This window comes from Pleurodeles waltl, chromosome 4_1 (assembly GCF_031143425.1).
Source record: "Pleurodeles waltl isolate 20211129_DDA chromosome 4_1, aPleWal1.hap1.20221129, whole genome shotgun sequence".
Lineage (NCBI taxonomy): Eukaryota > Metazoa > Chordata > Amphibia > Caudata > Salamandridae > Pleurodeles > Pleurodeles waltl.
Window position 1 is genome coordinate 539,916,494 of NC_090442.1, and position 27,195 is coordinate 539,943,688.

Here is a 27,195-nt window from a genome sequence, read left to right on the forward strand (position 1 = left end):
GTCGCCAATCTGGTTCCTTCCAGGACACACCAGATAAACAGAGTGACAGAGGAGAACAGTCCGAACACCGAGGCAACTACGTGAAGCTGAAATAAGAATTACAACACTCTTCAGAGACTTTCACAAAAAAGGAAGAGAAACTTCCATAGCAAAAGCCCTAATTTAAAATGAAAAAGGTGCCACCAATTTCAATTAAAGATGTCACTTGTACTGTACTGAGAACATTGTTGAAGAACAGGATGTCGGCAGTGACTCTGCTAGACAGTACTGCAGAGGTCAAAATAGGTCACCAGAGTCTTATAGATCTTCTGGATGTGACACCGACTAACAACTTCCTTGAAGTTTAAATAGCGGACAGGCGCGTTTCTCCACCCAACAGGGTATACAGGTTAAACATATAGATTGAGGGAGATATAGAACGCACTATTAAAGTAATAGTCTGGAGAAGATTAACACTAAATTATGATAATTTATTGCCAGAAAAAGACTGGCCACCTGAATATGTCCGCATGCTCCCACAAGGGGAAGATGTCATTTTGCCTTGTTTCTCAGTCCTATTTCCAGACGTAGTAAAGGAAGCCTACGCTGCTGAATGGTCTTTGGCACAGGCTCCTGCACTGTATTGCAAATACGTAGGGTGGGATAGAGATTGCTCCCACCACGTAATACCCATTAGATCTACTCCACAGATTCAGCCTCGATATACAATTAAACATGAAGCTAAAGCACCTGTGAGAGAGATTCTCACACAACTTGAGTACCAGGAAGTAACAGAACCCTGCATCTCTGCAATGAATAACCCTTATTGCCCCATAGCGAAACCTGACCATTCACATAGAATAGTCTTAGGTTACATACATTTAAACAGTCATACGTGGACATTTGCAATCCACAATGCACACAACATAGCACTTATCAAGAATATAGTGAGAAGGAAATACAAAACAAACTTGGACATTTCCAATGTTTTTTTCTGCCAAAATCTAGAGCATGAAAGCCAGGATCTAAGCATGTTCAGCGCATTAGGCTCTCACTGGCATTTTTGTTGTTATGCCAAGGGTATAAGAACAGCCCCAGGGTATTATCTGCCAGTGTAACATCAATATTAATATACAGGATAATATCAATAAGATATTGATCCTGAGGCATTGTCTTATGTTGATGACATTTACCTAACAGATGACGCCCTTAAAGCACATTTGGCCTGGGTGGATCTGATAGTTTTAGGATCTGCTGCCCAAGGGGGGCACCAAAGAGCTGGCTTGAAAGATGGGCACACTTTAATGCAGCTCCAGCTGTCTGAGGAAGCAATCTTTCAACATCGGCTACACTCTGACCTTTTGCCCAGCACACTTTTATAATTTTACCTAGCTTAGGTATCGCACAACAAAATGCAGGCTTCTTGAACGCGGATGGCCTAGTGACTGCTGGCAACTGTGGCGCTGCTTCTGGGCTAGACATGTCCTAAATGGTGGTCATGATGCGGCAGTTATATCGGAAAGGAGTGCTGCTGTAATGTGCTGCCTGTGGCCGCGTCGGTGAGTATGGTTGCTGGTCACGCTGTGTCACTTTGCTCCATCAAAGGCACATACCTGCCATCAAAGGGCCCAGATCTGAGGACTGAAAAGACGTGGCTGCTCCAGTCAGACGGCGTGAGAGAGGCCGAAGACCCACATGGGCCACGCCGGGGGTAAGTTGGAAGCTGCCCTGGCTGAGCTCACAGTGATCGGGCTGGCGAGATCAGTGGGGGAAAAACCCAGCACACTTGAAGGCCGCACATGGGGGTATGTAAAGACTTTGCTGGATGGAAGAGTGGGTGAACAGCAATTAAGACTGCTTGAGCTCCAAACTAAAAAGGGGATGGTGAGGTCATTAGTGGTGGCATTCCGAATATGGTACAAACGCATTTGAACATTGTCGTGGCTAATTTGCACACTGAATAATTCAACAGAAATACGGTGGAAGTGAGTGCACACCATAGGATGTATTTGTGATTGAGACTGATAGCCACCCTGCTGATTTAAACAGCATCGGAGACAGGAGGAGTGGTGCGGTTTTGACCCTGCTGAACGCTACTGATTTGGAGGCCACTTAAAGCATTGGAATAAACATATCAGTTATTTCCTGAGGCCCCAGATCGGGTGAAGCGGCCCCTGGCAGCTGAGATCGCCTGGTCTGCTTGTGCCCCCCTAGCGCTTAGCTGTGGGGTGCAGCAAGACTGGAGTGGAAGGCCCCCTGAGCCACATAGGAAGGTAGCAAATCTACAAAGAATGCCCCATTCAGTTGCTAAGGGCATAGATATCCCAGATCCTTGTATGACTACTGATGCTTTAATACCACCAGCAGCATCCCTTGGGAGCCACACATAAGGTGATCTACATTGAAGGGATAGAGAGCTGAAATACTCTGTACCTTGTGCACTTGAAGCACAACTGCACTGCAATAATCTGTGCATTGCCTGAGTGCACTAATACAAGCAGAATGAAGGACTATGTTGAGACATTATTCATTACACTATTTGGTTCAAACTCTTTCTCTCAAGTATTCATCATGGAACAGTCACATCGCTCATTAATGACATGTCCCCCTCTGGGTGCCCCGGTTCACCCAATAATAGCCTGAATATTGAATTTGTTTTTGTTTTGCTTTTGTTGACTGTCTTATTGGTGGTTCTGTGGGTATACTTTACTGTTCTGTACTACATATCTGTATTCAAAAGGGCAAATGTGTGATCTTATGATGTGCTATATACTGTATGCTTACATGTTATGCTAATTCCTGTCCACCTAAGGCAGATACCTTGTTATTGGGTGGGTTGTACTTCTCTGGAGGACTTTGGCTGCCAATGTGGAAGGGGAGGGGAAATTTGTGGAGGTTTGTTTGTTACAAAATGCACAATATTCTTTACAATGGTCGCCCAGTCAAATGTGCTGAATGTTGTTGAGCAATGGCGCTGCGCTGGTCATGCAATTAGTGCTTAATGGCCAATCCTGAACATCTTGATAACACTAGCGTCAGGGCACAAAGCACATATGCCAAATGTAGATGTCTTAAATGGAATGTTAGGGACCTAGGAGATCTGCGCAAGAGCACACACATTTTAGCATACTTGGACAGACATGATATACAAATTGCATTACTGCAGGAAGAGCATTTTACCGCTCAGACTGTTGCATCGTTTGCCAACAGATGGGCAACCCAAAGATGGTACTCTTCCTACTCTTCCTATGCAGGGGGCATAGTCATCTTATTACGTAAAGGGGTGCCATATCTACCAAAGGGATTCCTAAATAATGTCCAAGGTAGATATACGATCAGATGGGGCAAACTGTACTTCCATGCCATTATTATGGTCAATTGCTATGGTCCCAATGTAGACAATCATACATTCTTTGATAAACTTTGGGGGCTGATCACAAACATCACACCTCATCTGATATTATGGGGTGGAGATTTTAATGTAACCTTAAATGCAGAAATGGACGATGTGCCAGGCCAGTGAACTATGTGTAGTACTGTCGCTAAGCACATTGCCGATATCATGAGTTCAAACGATTTAATAGATGCCTGGTGACGGATACATCCCAACACAAGAAAAGGCACCTACTACTCAGGGGTACCCAATAGTTGGTCCAGATTGGATTATTGGCTCATTTCTAGGGTAATGGGTGGCTGGGTTCATGAAGTACTAGATCTAGCCAGAACGTACTCAGATCACTCACCAGTTTTACTGGTTCTCCATATACCTACTAGGGCTCTTGATGGAACTTTCTGGCGACTTTAACCTCTGAATTTCTTGGATGTACCCTTCTGGGATGAATTGCGGCAAGAACTTGCTGAGTTCTTGGAACGTCATGTTGACTCTGTCCCATTGATTGGCATGGTGTAGGAAGCGCTTAAAGTCACAGTAAGGGGCTTCTGCATGGCAAAGAATGGCGGGGTATTTTGAGCATTGTGCTTAACATTAAACAACCTAGAAAGAGAAAGCGAACAACTTGAAAACGTCCAGAACACCAGGGCAGATTATGCAATACATCACAATATTTGCACAACTCTGTTGGAGTTTCAGGAGAAGCTGAGAGAAAATGCTTTTATTGCAGGAAATATGCTAAGGCTTGTGCGTATGGAGAAGGGGAATGGCAGGGTCACACCCTGGCCACCATGACCTGCAAACTACCCTCTGCTAATGAGATCCTAGAGACGAGGGTGCAAGAGGAGCAAGTTTGCAAAGATACGCTAGGCATCCTACGTACCTTTGCGCAATAGTATCGCAATCTCTATAACACTCGTAGGATAGCACAGGTAGAGGTGTTTACATTTCTGTACGCTATAGCGCTGGCTTTGGATCAGTGATGCTCAGCGGCAATTTCTAGCCACGGATATCACTGCTGATGAAATGTGTGAAGCGATCATGCAATTTTAATCAGGCAAAGCCCCAGGACCCAATGGTCTGCCTGCGGACGTTTATAAAAACGTATGTAGACCTACTAATGCCAATATTAAAGGCGATCTATCAAAATGCAAAGGAGGTGTGTACGCTGCCTCCCACAATGCATGAAGCTATGATTCTGTCTCTACTTCAACTGGGAAAACCACCTGATGACTGCGATTCATACCAACCCCTAAAGCTGATCAACTACGACATTAAGATATTTTTTTGAAATTCTTGCCAATCGACTGTCACTGCTCATGCCATTCCTAGTGAGACCTGATCAATCTGTCCTCTTTCGAGAAAGATCCACATCACATAATCTGAGAACCTTATTTGCTGCTCTGCAAGATATCAACCCAGATCTGGCTACGGTGGCAGTGTTTCTTGATACCACCAGAGCTTTCGACTCTCTTGAGTGGGATTTTTTCATGCATATACTCCAGCGAATGGGGATTCCACAGTCTTATTTGGCCTGGGTTGCTTTATTGTACACTCAAATGGTGGAGAAGGTGCGAATTAATGGTCTAACGCCTGACACGGTAGAGGTTTCCAGAGACGCAAGACAGGGCTTCCTGCTGTCACCGTTGCTATTTGTGGTAGCGGTGGAGCCCTTTGCTGCAGGATTGCACCAGCGGCACAAGGAATATGCTCTTGGATACCCATCTAGACATATCCTTGTGTAGCTGTTTGCAGACGATATCACCCTATACTTTAAAAATCTGCAGGGCAGCCTTTATGGGATATTTCTAGAGTTTGTGCATTTTGGCGAGCTGTCAGGCATACAGATTTACTGGGGTAAATCCCATATCTTCCCCCTCACAGCTACTATGCGACCTTTCACCTCTTACTACCCGCTACAGTGGTGCTCTACAGATTTGAAATATCTGTGGGTGGTGATAGCTAAAGATAAGGAGGAAACACTGAGGGCAAATTATGGGATGGCACTATCAAAACTTGCTGATAACATTACCAGGTGGATGGATTTCTCTGCCACGTTCCTTGGCAGGTCACATCAGACTAATAAAAATGCTCATACTACCAAAATGTTTATACCTGTTTTTAAACATTCCATATTCACCGGGATGTCCTTTCTTTAAAAATCTCTGCACACAAATGATCAGGCTTGCATGGGCAGGCAAAAACAAATCCAATGGGACATTCTTACTCTCCCCTTCTCTAAAGGAGGATTTGAGGCCCCAAACATGGAATCATATTAGCTTCTTTGTGCTCATCAGAATGTCAGTAGGGGTGGAGGTGGTAAGTGGTTTATTTCTTACGTTTCCAAGGTGGAGTGTAGAAGGGGTTTCCATTCATAATACAGTAAGATAGACCTCCTGGGCCAGGGGAGGTCCCACAACGGCCTCTCTGAGGTCAGTCCGGACATGGTTGTCTAGTCCAAAGCAACGCATACACAAGTCACGAGACACAAAGACTACTTGGCCAGTTGAGTAGTACGTATTCATTAAGGTGGTATTGTGATGAGGGAGGAGATGTTGGAGCACTCTTGAATGCATTGCTCATCATGGCACACATTTCTTCCCATCTGACCTCAATTTAAATTTAAGGTCTCATGACTACCTTTTGTTCCCTTCTCATTTCATTAAGTGAGGGAAATGCCCACAGTTAAACCGTATACCGACCCTTGACAATCAAAAAGGTGGCAACATGGAAATTCGGAGACCGTGTTTGTCCTGAGGTTACAAGCTCTCTAGAAATGTACCTGAAGCATTTGTATGTGCCAGTGATATCAGTATTTGGAAAGAGTTACTTATCATCCTTTCCTCACAAGGTTTACACATTGTCTGCCCTTCTACAGGAGTCAGCTAAGGGTCAGAACACTGTCAGCCTGCTTTCTACCCAAATCTACTGCTTTCCTTAGGCTACCTACCAAAAGGATGATGGGCTAATCTGTTTTAAGTTCTGGGTGATCATTGTGCTGTCACCTGCACGTGCAGACTGTCGCTTGCAAAATTACAAAATTGCAAAATTGCTTGATAAGCCATTTTGTGTCTTCAGTCACTACTTTAACCTTGTTGCATTTCTCCAAATACTGTGATTTTAATTTCATCATCCCCTTCAGAAGCTCTAAACGGTGAATCTCTGCAGACTCAAAGGTATATCCTAGTGAGTGCTAAGAAGTTTCAATAAGCTCTCCCCCATGGTCTCAGTATAACTTGGTGGATGAATGTTGACAGAATGATTAACTACGCATTTAAGCTACTGCAATGACATTGGACCTCTGTAAGGGATGAAGTGTCACCCAAATGTGCTGTGGCACTATGATGCCGTGCCCCCTTGAAAGCAAGCCCTTCCCTGTTTCTACAGTCTGCAATGGCACCTGGCAGTCTCTTGCAGCACCTAGTCCTCGTGCACTAGGGCGTCACCACTTTTTACTGATTTAAGTGTCATTGGCTTTAACAAGTTTTAAAATCTAGAATACAATACTTAATGGACATGCTCGAGAAGAAGTGTTCTGGTGTTGCTATCGTGAAAAAGGCGAAATGTTCTGGTCAGTTTTTCTTAGCTCCACCTCTGTTAGAGTCTGAGTCCACATTTGCTTCACTGTGTTGTGTACAAAAGCAATGTGCCATTTAGGATTAATGGTGTGCAAGGTATGGCCTCAGTACACCACACACTGTGCTCAATTGGTTTCTTGGTGTCAAAGCATCATTTCCTTGCTTTGATATACTAATCTTACTCCACTATAGGCCTGGTCTTCAGTGTAGAAATGGTTTTCGCCAGACATAAAGTGGGTCAAACTTTTAGCTGAACATGACCCTTGCCCTAGCTCTGGCACATCAGCTGATTATAGTATTTCTGCCACTTCTTTGGGGTTCTTAATTGCCCCTTTACTTGAGAGGGTGGGTGTGCAGAGGCTTAGCTACCAATGCCAGTAAAACTATGTTGCACCCTTTACAATAACTGAAGAAACAAGTATGGTTGTTTTAACTATACAGGTTATGGCTGTTTACTTGCCATTGGCTGTAGGTGGCAATATTGTACACCCTGCAGGGCACTAGAAGTGACAATACTGCACTGGAAGTAGAGTGAGCCTGCTGTAGTTCTGGATTCTGCCTGTTGCACTCTGCTTGAGAACACCAGGAGAAGCTGGCATGTGACTGGGTTGTTAGTTATAGGCGGTTATGGATAATCAACTAATGTATGAGGTGTGGAACTCAAAAGGCAAATTAACTGGTGCTCTCATCTGCAAGGTCAGCACATGAATGGAAGTATGGAGTCTGAATGTGTGAGTCTCTGGCCTGCAGCCATACGCATGCCCCAGGCTAACAGTGCATGTTTTGACACTTTGTTGAACACTAGTGACTTAATGCGGCTAGAGCCACCAATAAGGATCCCACCTTGCCCTTGTCACCAACAGTAGGCATGCACAACACCACCCCTAGGAGTGGAGTGCATGAAGGAGAATGAAAGATCTCACAGACTTTGTACACTGAGGAGGCCTAGACATCCAGGGTCAATGCCCTGTTGGTAAAACAGGAGAAAACCACTTCCCGCCTTTGTGTGGAGGTTAGAAGCAGCTGGCTGTGCCTTGCTTCATTAGTAATGTTGTGACCCTGGATGGCTTCTCCCCGTAAGTGTTGGTCCATTGGGTTTTTTACTCCCATCGATTGGCTCTGCTCTGAAATGAACCAGTGAATTGACACTGTTGCTTCAATCTTGAGCTTCCTGTTATCAGCAGTCACACCAATTGGTCTGTGTTCCCACTGCAGGCATGCAGGTCGTCAATAAGTTTCATTGTAGTCCAAAGTGGGGTCACTCAGGGACTTCATATTCCAAGGACAGGGACCTGCGTTCCTTACTTTGATGCTGAACAGATACTTGCTTAGCAGTCGGACAGCTGTAAATTTACACTTGTTGCGCTGTGTTCTCCAGTACCCTAGGTGCTGGCCGTTCATTGACCACTGTGGCTGGATGTGCCTCGGATGACAGTGCTCTTCAGGCATTGAAGGAGCAGGGAACGTGCTCTGGGTGGATCTTCCAAGGGCTTTCCTGGACGTGGATGGACCCGACTGCGTTCTGTCCCATGTTCACTCTTCTCGCTACCGCAGTTCCCACCTTCATTGTAGTCGACATCTCCAATCTGGCAACCATCAGCCTCTTGTTTAACGTATATTCAAGTTTTAAATTTATGCGTGGAAAAAAGGGGGAACGTTTTAAACATGATGCTATTCATTTAAGCACAGAACGACCGTAAACATGAGTGTCAAAAGCTGTTTTAGCTACGAGGGTTCCTTAGTCTGTTACCTCGGTATATCAATAAAAAGTCATCAACCCACATAGCTTCATCCAGTCCAGCACATACCATCCGTTCCACACATCGAAAGAAACGAATCCAGATCGCAATACCACACGAAAAGTCACATTTATGCAATCATTTCGCACCCTAAAGCGGGCAAGCACAAATAGCGAACAGAAAAAGAGAGAATTAGGTGCCGTTATACTAGAGACCCTAGTTTCTCAACCTGCTACATACAACACACCTCCTTGTTTGTCTGCATGAATTTCAAACGCGCTCAAAAGGGTAAAGTCCTTACTCTTAAATTCTAGCTCTCATTGGGTAATTACCTCCAAATCACAATCACCTGCAATTTCCCGATGAAAAAGCCGTCCCGGTGACATGCACGTTATTAAGAAAAGAAACTCAAGATCAATTAATCTACCAATTTCAGTATAAAGATGCGCGGTGTGTGAAAGAAATAAAGACCTCGTCCAACAATAATTTTATCTATTTTCTTCACACAATATATTGTTTTTACATCTAAAATGTGCCCATTTCAATCTGAGTTTCCAAATCAGAGAAATCTTTTCAATAAATCTTCATTTTCAAGCCAGCAAACCTACAACCACTTTAGAGTTACTCGTTTAGCATCACCGACTTTGCCTCTGACTGCTCCCAAACTTCAGCGAAAGGCAGCAAGGGCCGAACCCACCTAAACCAGGTCGAACATTCTTTAAACGTGCCACACATCTGTAGGACAGTACCATCTTGCCTGGCATGTTACCCCCATTTTTCACTATATATATGTTGTTTTAGTTGTATGTGTCACTGGGACCCTGCCAGCCAGGGCCCCAGTGCTCATAAGTGTGCCTGACTGTGTTACCTGTGTTATGACTAACTGTCTCACTGAGGCTCTGCTATCCAGAACCTCAGTGGTTATGCTCTCTCATTTCTTTCCAAATTGTCACTAACAGGCTAGTGACCAATTTTACCAATTCACATTGGCATACTGGAACACCCTTATAATTCCCTAGTATGTGGTACTGAGGTACCCAGGGTATTGGGGTTCCAGGAGATCCCTATGGGCTGCAGCATTTCTTTTGCCACCCATAGGGAGCTCTGACAATTCTTACACAGGCCTGCCACTGCAGCCTGAGTGAAATAATGTCCACGTTATTTCACAGCCATTTACCACTACACTTAAGTAACTTATAAGTCACCTATATGTCTAATCTTTACCTGGTAAAGGTTAGGTGCAAAGTTACTTAGTGTGTGGGCACCCTGGCACTAGCCAAGGTGCTCCCACATAGTTCAGGGCAAATTCCCCGGACTTTGTGAGTGCGGGGACACCATTACACGCGTGCACTACACATAGGTCAATACCTATGTGTAGCTTTACAATGGTAACTCCGAATATGGCTATGTAGCATGTCTAAGATCATGGAATTGCCCCCTCTATGCCATCCTGGCATTGTTGGCACAATCCCATGATCCCACGGGTCTGTAGCACAGACCCTGGTACTGCCAAACTGCCTTTTCAGGGGTTTCACTGCAGCTGCTGCTGCTGCCAACCCCTCAGACAGGTTTCTGCCCTCCTGGGGTCCAGCCAGGCCTGGCCCAGGATGGCACAACAAAGGACTTCCTCAGAGAGAGGGTGTTACACCCTCTCCCTTTGGAAAATGGTGTGAAGGCAGGGGAGGAGTAGCCTCCCCCAGCCTCTGGAAATGCTTTCATGGGCACAGATGGTGCCCATTTCTGCATAAGCCAGTCTACACCGGTTCAGGGACCCCTCAGCCCTGCTCTGGCGCGAAACTGGACAAAGGAAAGGGGAGTGACCACTCCCCTGACCTGCACCTCCCCTGGGAGGTGCCCAGAGCTCCTCCAGTGTGCTCCAGACCTCTGCCATCTTGGAAACAGATGTGCTGCTGGCACACTGGACTGCTCTGAGTGGCCAGGGCCAGCAGGTGACGTCAGAGACTCCTTCTGATAGGCTCCTTCAGGTGTTGCTAGCCTATCCTCTCTCCTAAGTAGCCAAACCCTCTTTTCTGGCTATTTAGGGTCTCTGCTTTGGGGATTTCCTTAGATAACGAATGCAAGAGCTCATCAGAGTTCCTCTGCATCTCTCTCTTCACCTTCTGCCAAGGAATCAACTGCTGACCGCGCTGGAAGCCTGCAAAACTGCAACAAAGTAGCAAAGACGACTACTGCAACTCTGTAACGCTGATCCTGCCGCCTTCTCAACTGTTTTCCTGGTGGTGCATGCTGTGGAGGTAGTCTGCCTCCTCTCTGCACTAGAAGCTCCGAAGAAATCTCCTGTGGGACGACGGAATCGTCCCCCTGCAACCACAGGCACCAAAGAACTGTATCACCGGTCCCCTGGGTCTCCTCTCAGCATGACGAGCGAGGTCCCTTGAATCCAGCAACTGTGTCCAAGTGACTCCCACAGTCCAGTGACTCTTCAGTCCAAGTTTGGTGGAGGTAAGTCCTTGCCTCCCCACGCCAGATTGCATTGCTGGGAACTGCAACTTTTGCAGCTACTCCGGCCTCTATGCACTTCCGGCGGAAATCCTTTGTGCACAGCCAAGCTTGGGTCCACGGCACTCTAACCTGCATTGCACAACTTTCTAAGTGGCCCTCCGGCGACGTGGGACTCCTTTGTGCAACTTCGGGTGAGCACCATTTCACTCTTCTTTGTAGTGCCTGTTCCGGCACTTCTGCGGGTGCTGCCTGCTTCTGAGAGGGCTCCTTGTCTTGCTCGATGCCCCCTCTGTCCCCAGACGCAATTGGCGACATCCTGGTCCCTCCTGGGCCACAGCAGCATCCAAAAACCCTAACCACACGATTTGCAGCTAGCAAGGCTTGTTGGCGGTCTTTCGGCGGGAAAACACTTCTGCACAACTCTCCACGGCGTGGGGGATCCATCCTCCAAAGGGGAAGTCTCTAGCCCTTGTCGTTCCTGCAGAATCCTCAGCTTCTACTGTCCAGTAGCAGCTTCTTTGCACCCACAGCTGGCATTTCCTGGGCATCTGCCCTTCTCCGACTTGCTTGTGACTTTTGGACTTGGTCCCCTTGTTCCACAGGTACCCTCAACTGGAAATCCATTGTTGTTGCATTGCTGGTTTGTGTCTTTCCTGCAGAATTCCCCTATCACGACTTCTATGTCCTTTGGGGAACTTTAGTGCACTTTGCACTCACTTTTCAGGGTCTTGGGGTGGGCTATTTTTCTAACCCTTACTATTTTCTAATAGTCCCAGCGACCCTCTACAAGGTCACATAGGTTTGGGGTCCATTCGTGGTTCGCATTCCACTTTTGGAGTATATGGTTTGTGTTGCCCCTATGTGTCCCCATTGCATCCTATTGTAACTATACATTGTTTGCACTGTTTTCTAAGACTATACTGCATATTTTTGGTATTGTGTACATATATCTTGTGTATATTTGCTATCCTCATACTGAGGGTACACTCTGAGATACTTTGGCATATTGTCATAAAAATAAAGTACCTTTATTTTTAGTATATCTGTGTATTGTGTTTTCTTATGATATTGTGCAAGTGACACTAGTGGTACTGTAGAAGCTTCACTTGTCTCCTAGTTCAGCCTAAGCTGCTCTGCTAAGCTACCATTATCTATCAGCCTAAGCTGCTAGACACCCTATACACTAATAAGGGATACCTGGGCCTGGTGCAAGGTGTAAGTACCCCTTGGTACTCACTACAAGCCAGTCCAGCCTCCTACAACATCTTAGTGCAGCTCTAATCAATCTAATACTGTCCATAAACTCAATAACTATACATAGTTATGAAGGAAAAGGCAAAGTCGTACAAAGCTGAAGAGGTTCAGTAAACCTGCAAAAATGTTGAAACAACTAATTTATTCTGTTGGTACAAGGGAGTTACCAATTTGACCTTTTGTCTATTTCTCTAGGCTTCCACAAGATACAACCCATATCAGGGTTCGAGCCCTCCAAATTCCTATCCAATATTCTTTAAAGTACCACACATCGTTGTACCTAATCAGTTAGCCTAAGAGTCTTCACACATGCATTAGCCCTACTTGTATACAAGTGAAACAGGCAATATAATAAAAACCTGGGGAGGGTCGGCAGACCTGCAAACTTTTTTAAACTACTCTTTTTATTCTGTTGCTACAGAATAATAACAGTATAACTCCCAAATGATTCAACAGACGCCAGCAAGAACAAGTGCTGTTGAACCCTTCTAAGCCCTAACCATGTTTTGGGTGTGAAGGAGAGCGTATGCGGCTGTTGAAGTATGCAGGTTCTGTGTTGTGGTAGGGCTTAGTAGGTGTGTATGAGGAGTTTGAATTCGCACTGTTTGTAAGTGGGAGCCAGTGTAGCTCCCAGAGGTGCACAGAAATATGGGTGTGGTGAGGAAGGTTGAGTATGAATATTGCGGTTGGCTGCATTCTGGATGGTCTGAGATCTGTTTAGGAAATGCTTAAAAAATTCCAAAATACAGTGCATTACCATAGCCGAGTCGGCTTGTGATGAGTGCTCGTGTGACGATGCTGCTGTTCTGTCGGAGCAACTTTAAGATTTTAAGATTTTTTGTTGCATTTAAAGGATCTGGAAGCAGACGGAATTCACTGCGTTGACTTGTTCTATCATGTTCAACTCGTTGTCTAAGATGATCCTCAGATTTCTGGCGTGGGGGGTGGGTGTTGGTATAGGTCCTAGTTCAGTCGGCCACCAAGTGGCGTTCCATGAGGAGTTCTTGTTTCTAAAGAGTAATACGTCCATCTCGTAGGAGTTCTGTCTCAAACAACTGGTTCTCACCCATTCTGCTACCAATGTCATGCAGTTGGTGAAGCTTATTCTGGTGTTGGGCGTCTTGTCCATTGGGCTAAGGCTGAGTTTGGTGCCATTTGTGTAGAAGATGATGGTGCTACTTTTAGATCTGATGATGTTGGTAAGTGGTACCATGCAAATGCTGAACACGCTCGGGCTGAGGGATGCATCCTCTTGGACAATGCATACAATTTTCTTGACCTTGCATGTAAAGGGTGGCAGTCTTAGGCTACAAATTATCCCTGTGAGGAAGGAGCAGATCTAGTTGAGTGCTGGCCCTTGGATACCAGAATCATGGAGTCTTCTGATGAGTGTTTTGTGAGAGACTGTGTCAAAAGCTGCAAAGAGGTCGAGCAGGATAAGGGCAGCTGTTTCTCCACTGTCAAGAATGGTCCTGACATCATTGGTGGCTGCAATAAGTGTGGTTTTTGTGCTGCTATTTTTTCTGAAACGTCGTTGAGTGTTGTCCACTAGGTGGTGAATCTTGAGGTGGCTAATAGGTTATTTGTTGATGGCCTTTTCGAATACTTTAGTTAAGGTGGGAAGCAAGGAGATAGGTCAAAAGTTGGCTGGGGTTGGCTGAAGGTTTCTTAAGGAGAGCTTTGACTGCTGCATGTTTCCAGGCTCATGGGAGGATAGGGAAGGTGATGGAGGTGTTCATGATGTGGGTGAGCGCTGTGCTGATTGGTGATGCACAAGGTTATAGATGAGGTGGGGGTCAGGTTCGATGGGGCCCCAGAGTGTATATTCTGAATTATTGCAGCTGTTTATTCTGTGGTGAAGGACTTCCATCTGATCAGGTGGTTGTCATGATTGGTGATAGGCAGGCTGGTGATGAGGTTTGTGGGATATGGTTGGGGAGTGAAGTTGCTGTAGATGTTTGTGAGTTTGTTGAGGACAAAGTTGGATAGGCTGTTGTGGAGTTCTTGAGAAGGGGTGACAGAGGCCTTGGGTGTGGTGGAGTCCTTTCAATGCATCCAACTAGCTCTGTTTTTTTGGTTTCTCTAAGTTGATGGTGGTATCATCTGAGTGCAGCTTTGAAGGGGGTTTTGTCAGTGACATTGTGGCTAGCTCTCCACTTTCTCCCTACCAGCTTGTAGTGTCTTTTGGAGTCTCGGAGATTGTGTGCACCAGCTGGCTTGCTTGTTGTATCGCCTCTGTTTGTTGAATTTGATTGGTGGGAGGGAGTCGGCGCAGTTCTTGATACAGTTGTTAAATCTGTTAATGTCCAGATTTTTCTCCAGCTGCGGCAGATCTTGGTGGCTGATTTGGTCTGTGGTGTGTTGATTTGGGAGTGGATGATGGATTGGTAGGTCCATATAAGGGGTGCGGGAGAGTTGAACTTGATGTGGTTGAAGGTGGTGAAGATGGTGTCCTGTGTGTGGATTGTGATGTGTGTTGGCACTCTGATGAGCTGAGTTAGTCCGATGTTGTGGAGGATCTCCAACAAACAAGGGGGAAAAATAAAGAAGTAAAATGTTGGGAATGGCCCTAAGAAAAAGAAGAAAGAGAGCACACAAATAGAAAAGAGTCTCCCATTCCCTCCTCTTAAGGATTCAAAAACGTAGGAGGAAGAAACCGAGGAGTAACTTAAATGAACTGAAGAGCAGGAAGGAGGAGGAGGCAGAGGAGCCTGCGGAAACCTAAATGCCGAGGAGGAACAGAGTTGGCAGTGGAGGTGGAAGGATTGTCACAAGAGGACTTCAGGAAACACCAAGGACTGTACGGATGAGGGGCGCACCACTATCTGCTGCAGTGCATCCCACCCACTTCAAGGACCAAAGGGGCTCCCAATTTCCAACACGCTCTGGGAGGAGTGTGGCTTAGTTTGTGGGTGTATGGTTACGAGAGAGAGGGCAGACTGGTGTCTGAGACTAGAGGCTGCCAAATGTCTTTCGGGGGCGAGGTTGCAGAGAAGCATAGAGTTCACTGGTGGTGTCACAGTGAGTGAGATCCCGTATCCAGGTCGCCTCTGTAGGGTGAATTCTTCTGCCACAGTGTAATGCAATCTGGTGCTTAGCCAGTAGCAGAGCTATAGCAGTACAATGCTGAACAGTGGTTAGAAACGGTTTAGTATATCCCAATAATGCCTGGAGAGGATCCGGGGCGACATCCCGGTCAATTACACAGGACAAAGTAAAGTATATGTCTCCCCAATATGTAGAAATAATAAGACAGGACCAGGCCAAATGTAGGAAATCAGCATATTCGCCCCTGCATTTGGGGCAAATATGGGAGTGTGTAGGGTCAAACTTGAAAAGAGTGTGTGGGGTGGTGTATGGTCTATGTAGGAATTTAAATTGGAGCAGTTTATTGTAGTAGTTATTGGATACCAGTTTGATCTGCATGCAGCAAAAATACCAAATCTTATCCAATAGGGAACGTCCCAGATCCTCCTCCCATGCAGCCTGTTACTTTTCTGGTCCACTAGGCCTAAGTGAGAGGGAATAATGATATCGTTGTGAAATTAAATGTGCACCGTCAGTAGTTGTGATAACTAAGAACAAAGGAGGAAAATTCTCCTTAGGTTAGGTTCTATAGAGAAAGCAGGCAATGCTATGTGTAATGTACTATGCAGTGTATGTAGGATGTCTTTGTCCATATAGGAGGCTTGATATCCTTCAGTCAGAGACGTAATAGAACAGGACGTGGAGTCTACAAACAGGTCCCCAATTCTGTGTAGGTGAAGGGAAGCAAGGGTACTTTGGGTCAGCCTCTCAGACGTAAGTGGAAGTCATGGGTTGTTGTGCAGGGGAAAATGCAGAGAATAAAGGGTATCATAACCCAAGTAATGGAGCAATTTAATCCATGCCTAGCAGGTGAAGGGAAGCATCTGTATCTCAGCCGGATTCCTAGGCAGGCCTAGAGGCAGCCAGACAGCAAGAGAGGTAAAGGAGGTCTGAGCTCACTCCGGCTTAAGGAATTGGACCCTATCATCAGGATGATAACAATAAAACGCGTAATGATATGTGCAACCAAATAGTAAAGATAGAAGTCCGGGATCCAAATCCTCCCTTCTCAAAAGGGAGCATTAGTGTAGAACAGAGCACCTGGGGGTGCCAGCTAGCCCAGACCAATCACATAAGAAGGCCGTGCAACATGTTGAAAAAAAGCTTGGTCATGGCAATAGGAATATTTAAAAATAAATATAGAAATCAGGGGTATCACCATCTTGATTATGGTGACACACCGGTAAGTGACAGGGGCAAAGCGATCCATTGCTCAATTTGTGCAGTAAGTTTATCAATGGCCGGGACGTAGTTGCACCTGACAACTTCAGTGCAGAGTCTATGGAGATGCATACCGAGGTATTTAGTGTAGTCTTCTCTCCAAATTAAAGAGTAGGGCAGTTGAGAGGGAACCGTGCTATCTGTAGGAGGGAATAATTCTGTCCTGTTCCAAATATTGGTTAAGCCGGAAAAAACTCTGAATCGGCAGCACAAGATTGGTGGCAGGTTCGCGGACAAATAACAGGATGTTATCCGGCTAGAGGGAAGCGATTATAGGACCATGACGGAACAGGAGTCCCCAGTCTAAATGATGTTCCTGGAGATGGCGCATCAGGGGATCCGTACAAAGAATAAATAAAAGGGGGGAAAGTGGGCATCCCTGGCGAGTGCCACGGGTTAGGAAATTCTGATCTGAAAGTAGAGACAAAGGCTTATGTCCTTATAATGAATTGTCTGATCAAATAGTGAAAAAATAAATACAAGTTAATAATAACTCTTTCAGACAGCATGGAGATGACAATATAAATGACCAAATGTCAAATATTAAAAAATCAAGCGTAAATGACTATACCAATGTGAATAAGACTAATATCATTATTTAAAAGGTTTATAAAAAATTGAATAAATTGAAGTTTATTTTTAAGATGTTGATAAACTAAATTCTATAGATGAAAATGGGATGCTATGTTAGAATGTGCTACTCTTTTATGTCTAACATATACTATGTGTTAGAAATGGGGGTCTTTGGTCGGCAGTCAGGTTACCCCTGTCCAAGAAAGGACCCTTGCTCTAGGCAGGGTAAAAGAGAATCACACTCAGCTAACCGCTGCTTACCCCCTTGGTAGCTTGGCATGAGCAGTAGGTTTAACCTCAGAGTGCTAGGTGTAAAGTATTTGTACCAGCACACACAGTAACTTAAAGAAAACACAACAAAATGACACAGCACAGGTTTAGAAAAATAGAGAATATTTATCTAAACAAAACAAGACTAAAATGACAAAAATCCACAATACACAAGTCATCAATTAGAAAGCAAAAAGAGCCTTCGTGTAGTTTTAAACACACACTAACACTGTTAACGTGAAGATGTACCTTGGGTGCGCCAAAAATAACCCTGCACAGGTGAGTTTGCATCAAAAAGGACTTGCAAAGGGTCGATTTCACTCACGAGCAAGACCTTGCGTCTTTTCTCCTTTCGTCAGGTCGGGCGCGTCGTTTCTTCTCTCCACAGGAGAGAGATGCGTCAATCTGGTCAGCCCTCTTGGGTCCAGGCAGGCCTTGCATTGGTTTTACATGCCCAGTGGTACTTGCCTCAGAAATCCAGCCGCACAATGATCCGAAAACCACGCAGCGCGGGTTGCAATCTCCCAGCCTCCGTCAGCAATGCTGCGTGTCGTTTCTCCAGCTCCGTGCGTCGATTCTTCGGTCGCGTTGCAGGCGAGTGCCGATTTTCAGCTGCGAAGCCGGCAGCGCGTCGATTTTTCAGCAGCAGATCAGAACAGAGTCACGTCAATCTTTTCCCCGTGTTCTGTGCATGGATTTCTTCCTTTTAGGCTGCCAGCTTCTCCTTTCAGGGTTCCAGGAACTGTATGGGCACCACAGGGCAGAGTAGGAGTCTCTCCAGAGACTCCAGGTGCTGGCAGAGAGAAGTCTTTGCTGTCCCTGAGACTTCAAACAACAGGAGGCAAGCTCTAAATCAAGCCCTTGGAGATCTTCACAAGATGGAAGGCACACAAAATCCAGTCTTTGCCCTCTCACTCTGTCAGAAGTAGCAACTGCAGGATAGCTCCACAAAACACAATCACAGGCAGGGCAGCTCTTCTTCCTCAGCTCTTCTCCAGGCAGAGGTTCCTCTTGGTTTCCAGAAGTGTTCTAACGTCTGTGGTTTTGGGTGCCCTTCTTATACCCAATTTCTCCTTGAATGTGAAATCCTGCCTTGCCCAGGCCAGGCCCCAGACACTCACCAGGGGGTTGGAGACTGCATTGTGTGAGGGCAGGCACAGCCCTTTCAGGTGTGAGTGACCACTCCTCCTCTGCCTCCTAGCACAGATGGCTCATCAGGAAATGCAGACTACACCCCAGCTCCCTTGTGTCACTGCCTAGTGTGAGGTGCAACAAGCCCAACTGTCAAGCTGACCCAGACAGGGAATCCACAAACATGCAGAGTCACCGTAATGGTATATGCAAGAAAATGCTCACTTTCTAAAAGTGGCATTTTCAAACCCACAATCTCAAAATCAACTTTACTAAAAGATTTTTTTTAAATTGTGAGCTCAGAGACCCCAAACTCCACATGTCCATCCGCTCCCAAAGGGAATCTACACTTTAATCATATTTAAAGTTAGCCACCATGTTAACCTAAGAGAGGGATAGGCCTTGCAACAGTGAAACATGAATTTAGTAATATTTCACTGTTAGGACATATAAAACACATTACTATATGTACCACCATAACCATACACTGCACCCTGCCCTTGGGGCTACCAAGGGCCTACCTTATGGGTATCGTATATGTAAGGAAAGGGAATGTTTAGGCCTGGCAAGTGGGTACAATTGCCAAGTCGAATTTACAGTTAAAACTGCACAGACAGACAGTGCAGTGGCAGGTCTGAGACATGATTACAGAGCTACTTATGTGGGTTGCACAACCAGTGCTGCAGGCCCACTAGTAGCATTTGATTTACAGGCCCTGGCACCTCTAGTGCACTTTACTAGATACTTACTAGTAAATAAATATGCCAATCATGGATAAACCAACTACATACAATTTACACAGAGAGCATAAGCACTTTAGCACTGGTTAGCAGTGGTAAAGTGTTCAGAGTTCAAAAGCCAACAGCAACAGGTCAGAGAAAATAGGAGGCAGGAGCCAGAAAGATTGGGGATGACCCTGCATAATCAAAAAACTCCAACACTATGTATTGTTTAGGGTTCTTATAATGCATTTTTCCCCTATTTTGTCTCTAGGTTTCCTTATTGATCAAGTTGAATCCATCATCACAGCCCTGAAGAAGTTGGAGAGTAGACACTGCAATACATGTGTTGGCTATTGGTAACACAGTACAGGGTGGGGTATTATTTTTGAGGTTTACATCAAAGACCACTCTTACAGAGCAAGTCTACATGAATGGGCAAGCAGACTAGGATTCATGATGCAGACACAACAAGACCAAAGCACTTTTTTTTGGCCAATTACCTGTTTCCCAAACGTCACGACTATAATAGTAAATAGCCACAATTTGATCAAATTTGAGGGGAACAGACTCCAAAGGAGATGTGGGGCACAAATATTTCACAAAATATACACTTCATATGCATGAGGCACCTTAATTTGGATTAAGCCAGGGCAGGCATAAGATATACATCTCATGAAGAAAGCCTAGGAGTTCAGGTAAACCATTGTCCACAGAAGCCTTGACAATAAGTCCCTAGCAATAACAAACATACATACCCCTACACGAGGGCAGCTGAACTACCTTGACAAACCAATACTCCATCTCACTCTGTTGAATGACATCCCATTGCTCTGAGTTGAGAACTTTCACTGTGTACACTATCTAACATTAGACAGATCGCTACCCTCTCTGCCAAGTACCCAGAAAATTAAGACTGCATAGGGTTTCAAGGCCTAGCTCCTTGTTGAAGTCTCAGAGGGAGTCATCAACAAATGAAATTAAATACACATAGTATTCAGCTATTCACAATTTACACTCCAAACGGGACATCATCCTCTGCTCTGAACAGCTATTGGGTTCTAGATCATCATGCTGAATATCTCGGTGGGACATCATCAGATAATAAGGAATCCAATAGTATGCACTGGGGCAGATGACCCTTACAGGTCTCTACTTCTAGACTACAGCCAAGGCACTCTCAGATGCAACCTATCATTAAATTATCAGGGAACACATTGACTAATAATTCAAAGACAACACAATAACAGCTAGTGATGTCAAGACTCAGTGGGATGAGTTCAAGTTGTACCTATGAGGAATGTGTATGCAAACATACTACAGGGTCCAGGCAATATTGCAGAGAGATACCCTGAAACCGAAGGGCGATATAAGGCAACTGGAAATGCAAAATGTGAGTGGGCCAGGAATAATTTAATTGATTTGATCACTCTATACGTACCTGGTTGCCAGGGTTGAAACCGGTAAGGTAATCTCTGCACAGTTAAGGATAAAGAGAGGTACAAATCAAGGCTGTCCCATCACCCCTATGCTGTACACACTGGCGATGGAACAGCTTGCTGTGGTGTTTAGACAGATGGCCCGAATAGAGAGAGTACTGATACACAGAAAGATCCACTCCATTTTCTTATACGTAAATATTGTCCTGCCATATTTGCAGATGTAGAAGCTCATCTAGCCAGCACTCTATGCACTCTGGAGGAATTCAGAGTAGTTTTGTCACTAAACATGAATATAACTGTTACAAATTGGGTTGGTGGTTGACTAGGGTGTGAGCCCTGGCCAAGCAGTGTCGATGGCAGCCTCGACAACAACACTACAGCTTTCATCACAGCCTCTGCGCTCCTCCGAACCGATGCATCGCCTCAGCTGCACAACACATCCCCGTTCGGTCCAACGCAATGCTTCCCAACCAGGATTTAAGGTACTTTGGTTAGACACACCTGACTGGGTCCTTGTAACTGGCCTGCGCTTCACTGTGGTCAGCCTGAACTTTTAACTCTGTACAGGTCTGGCATGACCAGATATCCCCAGTTGTCGCTTCTTGCTTTTAACTACTATTTTACAGTTTATTCTTAAAATTTTCATAACTCAAGTTCTATTTATTGGATATTTGTCTTTTTGGTTTTGTTTTATTTATTAAAATCAAAGTAGATTTCCTAACCCAGCATGGAATCTTTTTGTGAGGTCTTTTTTCTTTTTTTTTCTGTTTGATGGGTTTTACAAATACTTCACACATTGCCTCTAAGTTAACCCTGATTGCTCTGTACCAAGCTACCAGAAGGTGGGCGCATATTAATTGAAGGTTTGCTTGACCGTTACACTAGCTAGGAATTTGGTTTGATGAGGGATGCAAGGAGCCAGCGCCGGGGAAAGTAATGCGCAGTGGCGGCTTTAAAGGCCATTCGCTGGTCCCAATATGCGGTAATGCAAGTCTGTTGAGTCCGTTCCAACTCATGCAAGAGCGGTGATGCGCAGATTATGAACCACATATCAGTGGCAATGCATTGGTTCTGCTCTCGCAGCAGAGGATGCATCAGTGTCACTGAAGCAAACACCTTAGGTCCACTTCCAACGGTCCAGGACAGGGGTGGCACCACTTGGCAGGGCAGACTCACAGATGGTAGAGTCCAGGTGCAGAAACAGAGTGGTTGGAAGTCTTTTATTTCCCTGAGACTTCAGATCAGTAAGCCAACCAGCTAGTCCTTGGAGTCACTCTGGGTTCAAGTGATGCAGGCCCGGTCCTTCTCAATCAGGCAAGAGAGTGCAGAAGGTAGCACAGCAAGGCAGAAATCAAACAAAGGAGCAGTCCAACGGAGGGGCAGTCCTTCAGCACTACAGCAGTCCTTCTTCCTGGAAGAGTCTTCACAGGCCCAGAGGTGTACTAAGTAGGTGGTGTCAGAGGTCTAGTACTTATACCCAACTGGGTCTTTGAAGTGAGGGAGACTTCAAAGACTGGCCTTTGAATTGCACAGAGGTCCCGCCCTTCCTGACTCCAGACTCACTACAGGTGGTTATTCAGACCTTTGTGTGGGGACAGGACACATCCTATTAAGGTGTAAGTGAGGCTGTGCCATTCTCCTCCCTCCCATCCTCCTAGGATGGTCCAACAAGTCACACCTAAGCTCCCATTGTGTGGCTGCCTAGGGGAAAATACACAAAGCCCAGCTGTCATCCACAAAAGACAAGTGATCAGAGACCAAATGCCTTTAGTCAGCAAATGCCAACTTTCTAAATTTGGCATTTTCAGAATTGCAATTTAAAATCTGACTTCACCATAAGTTGTGATTTTATATTGTGATTCCTGAGACATCAAACTTGAAAATGTTATCTCTTCCAGATGTAATAAGGTAATCCAAATGTTATCCTATGAGAGAGATAGGTCTTGCTGTAGTGAAAAACGACTTTGGGAGTTTTTCACTACCAGGAAATTTCCAGGAAAAGTACGGCTTATCTTTTAATAAATAAATATCTTTCTTTTCTTTTCTTCATAACAGACCATTACAATCAAGTAAATTGTAATCTTGGACATAGTGGTATTGTTGTCAAAACTCCAGTTGTGGGATGTACAACATCCCCAGTACACATGTTCAACATTAGTCTTGTATACATGTCAGCAGGGAGCCCCTGGTGGGGTGTCCACAGTCGTTCTAACCTGCGAGCCAGCTAGATCTGGGTGATATCTGGTGTGTAGGGGACTGTGCCCATTCCATAGTATGCTCTCCTCCAGCCCCATATTTTCTTAAATTTGCAGTGGCAGCCTCTGTTGTGGTATCCAACTTTTTCTGCTGCCATGTACATGTCCATGCCAGCCTGTCATTCGCGTATGTTGGGTGGGTTGGTTGCACCCCAGTGCCTGGCCAGGTCTTTCTTTCCCCCACAAGGCCTAGTGTACAAAACAAGAGTTTACTTCATGGGATGTCTATGACGTTCAGAATTCCTAGCAAAATTAACTTAGGGTCTAGAGCAATTGGCGTTCTAGTATTCCAGCCAGTTCTTGGGTTATTTCAGTCTAATAAGTCTGGACTTTGAGACAATCCCAGAGTGTATGTAGGAATAAGCCATCCTGTGTTACACATCTCAGGCACAGTGGCGAGGGGAACCTCCCCATACGGTGTAGCTTCTGCCTCGCATAGTAGATCTTGTGGAGGATCTTGAATTGCATGAGACCTCACAGGGGTGCATAAGCACCGCCTCCCAGTCTAAGTTGTCTAGTTCACCTAGATAGTGTTCCCATCTAGCTCGTAGGGCGACCAGATTATCAGGCATTGTATTATTGATTGTTTTGTATGTGCAAGAAACTGCATCCCTTCGCAGTCTTTCCATCAGCAACCGTATTTCCACGGGGCATATTCAGGGATTTCAACATCTTTCAACAATTGAGCCTGCCATGCATGATGCAACTGTGAGTATTTCAAGACCTGGGACGGGTGCATGTTATACTCTTGTTGCAAAGCTGAAAAGTGCAGAATGTCTCCCTGATCTAGGATGTCCCCTACTGTTGAAATGCCTATTGTGTCCCACGCCTCAAAGCCCCAGAGTTTAGCAAATTCCTGTAGCCACAACCCCTTCCATACAGGTGTCTCCCTAGTGAACTTGCATGCCCACCCAAGTGTCTTTGTGGCAGTATGCCAGGCCACAATTGTGGTTTGTGTCTCTGGAGGAAGGCCATGTAGGCCTGGACCGCCGTAAAGGCAATGGAGATATAATTTTTGGCCCAGGAGTTCACTCTCTAAACGCTATGTTGGGTGGTCGTGTGGGAAGCAGATTCAGTCATTGATGACAATCAAGTGAGCCACCCAGTAATAGCCCTCAATGTCTGGAAGGGCTAGTCCTCCATTATAGGAGTTGCACTGCAGTGTTTTAAGCGTCATCCGGGGATGTCTAGCTGACTATAGGAACCTGCACAGTGCCTTGTTCATTTTTGTTAAAATTATCCAGTTTATCGGGTAGTATGTATTTTGTAATGTGAAGGGCAGTTTAGGGAGGGTAATCATTTTAAAAAGGGCCACAAGGCCCATTAATGTGAGGGGCAACTTCTCCCATTGTGTCACATCGCTTTCTAAATTTTAGACTATTCTGCCCGCATTTTGGGTTGCGCACAAGAAGTGTTTCTTGACTGCCAGGAAAACACCCAGGTATTTGAACCCCCCCGTTGCAACCTCGAGGCCCTGTGACATCGGTAGGGGACTGATTAATTTCTTTGGGGAGTATAGGGCAGATTTGTCTCATTTGATTTTGTAGGCTGAGTGTATTCCTGCATGGTGTGGAAAAGTAGGCAGATGGTGTGGGCAGGGTCTGTAACATAAAGGAGTATATCATCTGTGTATAATGATATTTTTTCCTTGTGGCCTTCTGGGTTTGGAAGCCACAAATACCAGGGTGATGTCAGATCATATTAGCTAGTGACTCTAGGGTGAGGGCAAACAGGGGAGGGGACAGAGAGCATCCCTGTCTAGTGTTCCCTGCTATCGGGAACTCGTTTGAAAACAATCTGTTAACTCTGACGATAGCTACTGGATCACAGCATAGAACTGCAATCCAATGCCAAATTTGCATAGTGTCTGTTCTAAGAAAGGTCAGTGGACTGCATCAAAGGCCTTTTCGGCATCAAGGGACAAGAAAACATGCAGGATGTCATCAACTGTATTGTGGTTAACCAGTTATGTGATCTACGGAGATTAAGTCGTGTGGATCTGCCTGGTTTTAAGCCGGACTGATCCTGATGGATCAAATTGGATATAATCGGTATTAGTCGCATTGCTAGGATTGTCGCAAGCAATTTTGTTTCTGTGTTGGGCAATGAGATTGGGTGAAATGATACATAGTTGTCCTGTGGCTCCCCTTCCTTTGGTATAGTAACAATTGTGGCTGTCTGGAGATCTGGGGGGAGTACCCTCCTCTCTCCCGCTTCTTGAAACATATGTAGTAGATGGGGCCCCAGTAGATAAGAGTATTTTTTATAAAACTCAGCTGGGAGGCCATTGGGCCCAGGAGTTTTCCCCGGAAGGAACTTAGCAATTGCCTCTTGCACCTCAGCTAGTGTTTGCCAGCATCCTCAAGTTCTGGTGTGGGGTTTGGGCCCAGATACCAAGCTATAGCGGAAAAGTCTCCAAGGGGCTGGGCACTGTAAAAGTGTGCATAGTAGTGTGCAAATTATTTTACTATCTGGGTGTTTGTATTGTATTCCTCCCCCATGTCTGACATAATCGTCTTAATTCATCTGGCTTCTAGCTCTTACCTGCTAATCCACACAAGTATTTTTCCTACCTTGTCCCTTGATTCGTACAGTCTGTGGTGAGGCCGGTCTGTGTTGCTGGGCCTTACGTTGGGCTAGCTCTCTATATTCCGTTTGGAGGGAGGCTATTTGTCTTAGAAGGAGGGGGGTCAATCTTCGCCCCTGGGTGCCCATCTACTTGCAGTATTCGGGCTTCAATCTCCTCTAACTCTCGGATGAACCTCCTCTTTTGTTGTGCTATCAAATTTTGTGCTTTATCATGCAAGACCGCCTTGTAGGCCTCCCATAGGATTACCTAGGAGGCCACGGAGTCTTGATTTTCTGCAAAGTTTCACTCCATCTCAACTCAGAGTTTATGTGACACCTCTCTGTCTTTTACGGCCCACACTTCCAGTCGCCATCCTTTGGTCCTCAGCACCATGGGGGGGTCTCATAGGAACCAGCAGGGGAGAATGGTCTGAAAGTCCTTGCACTAGATAGCGAACCTGGTGTCTCTGACCCCCGTGGAGGCCTTTAATATGTGGTCAAGGCAGGAATACAACCCATGATCCCTGGAGAAGAGTGAGTCGGGTGTATCGACTGCCATGTCAGTTAGTCCCAACTTTTCTACAAATTGTGCAAGCACTGTCTGCGGAGGGTTGGTGGTGCGTGTTCTCGACTGGTTTAGGCCACTGTCCATGGCGTAATTGAAGTCTCCCTCTATGATGTGTATTAAGGAGGGTAGTGTCAGCAGGATTTCTGTGATTTTGGTCACAGTTGGGGCCTGCAGTAGTGACAGTGCATATACGCTCCATACCGTCATCTTGGTGTGTCACCCTGGTATCCATAGACCCTTACAAACTTGCCACCTGGACCTACCCACTTTCTACTTACTTGGATTGGGGGGTTTCATTTAGTCAGGATCACTACTTCATGCGCCCCACTGACCAAACCTTTATGAGCTAGGGTGTAGTATGTTCCCCTTCCCAGGAAGCGACAATTAGTGCCTTCTAGGTATGTCTCCTAGAGGAGAACCAAGTCAGACTTTTGCCTTTTAATGTATTGGGTGACTAGGCCACAATTGATCTTGTTGCCTAGTCCATTAACATTCCAGGACAGAATCGTGATGGGATGATTTTCTAATGTTGTGTCATGTGCCATCTTACGAAGTGGTGGTATGGTGTACCGGTGCAGTCATCTATTCCCTCTTGTCTACATATAATGAATATATGCGTTTTATCAGTCTCAACAACAAATCGTTGGAACAACATGTCTTAACCAACATTCCCCCAACCAAAAGACCCCCCCCACACACACACCCCAGTGTTTGACCCTCCAGTCGAACCACATCGTACAATCAGTACTGTGTCACAGAAAGTCTGAGAGGCCTGTAGTCCCAGTCTCCACAAAGTGGATAAAACCCTATGGGGGGCATCAACTCTTTACATATTCAACCAAAGAGTAACTTAACCTTTCAAAGGACAGTTGAAAAAATGGGCTGATAGTCCTTCTCGGTATATACTCATCAGGTCCTTAATGAGCAGCTTAGTAGGGGTGTGTGACCAAGTTCTAA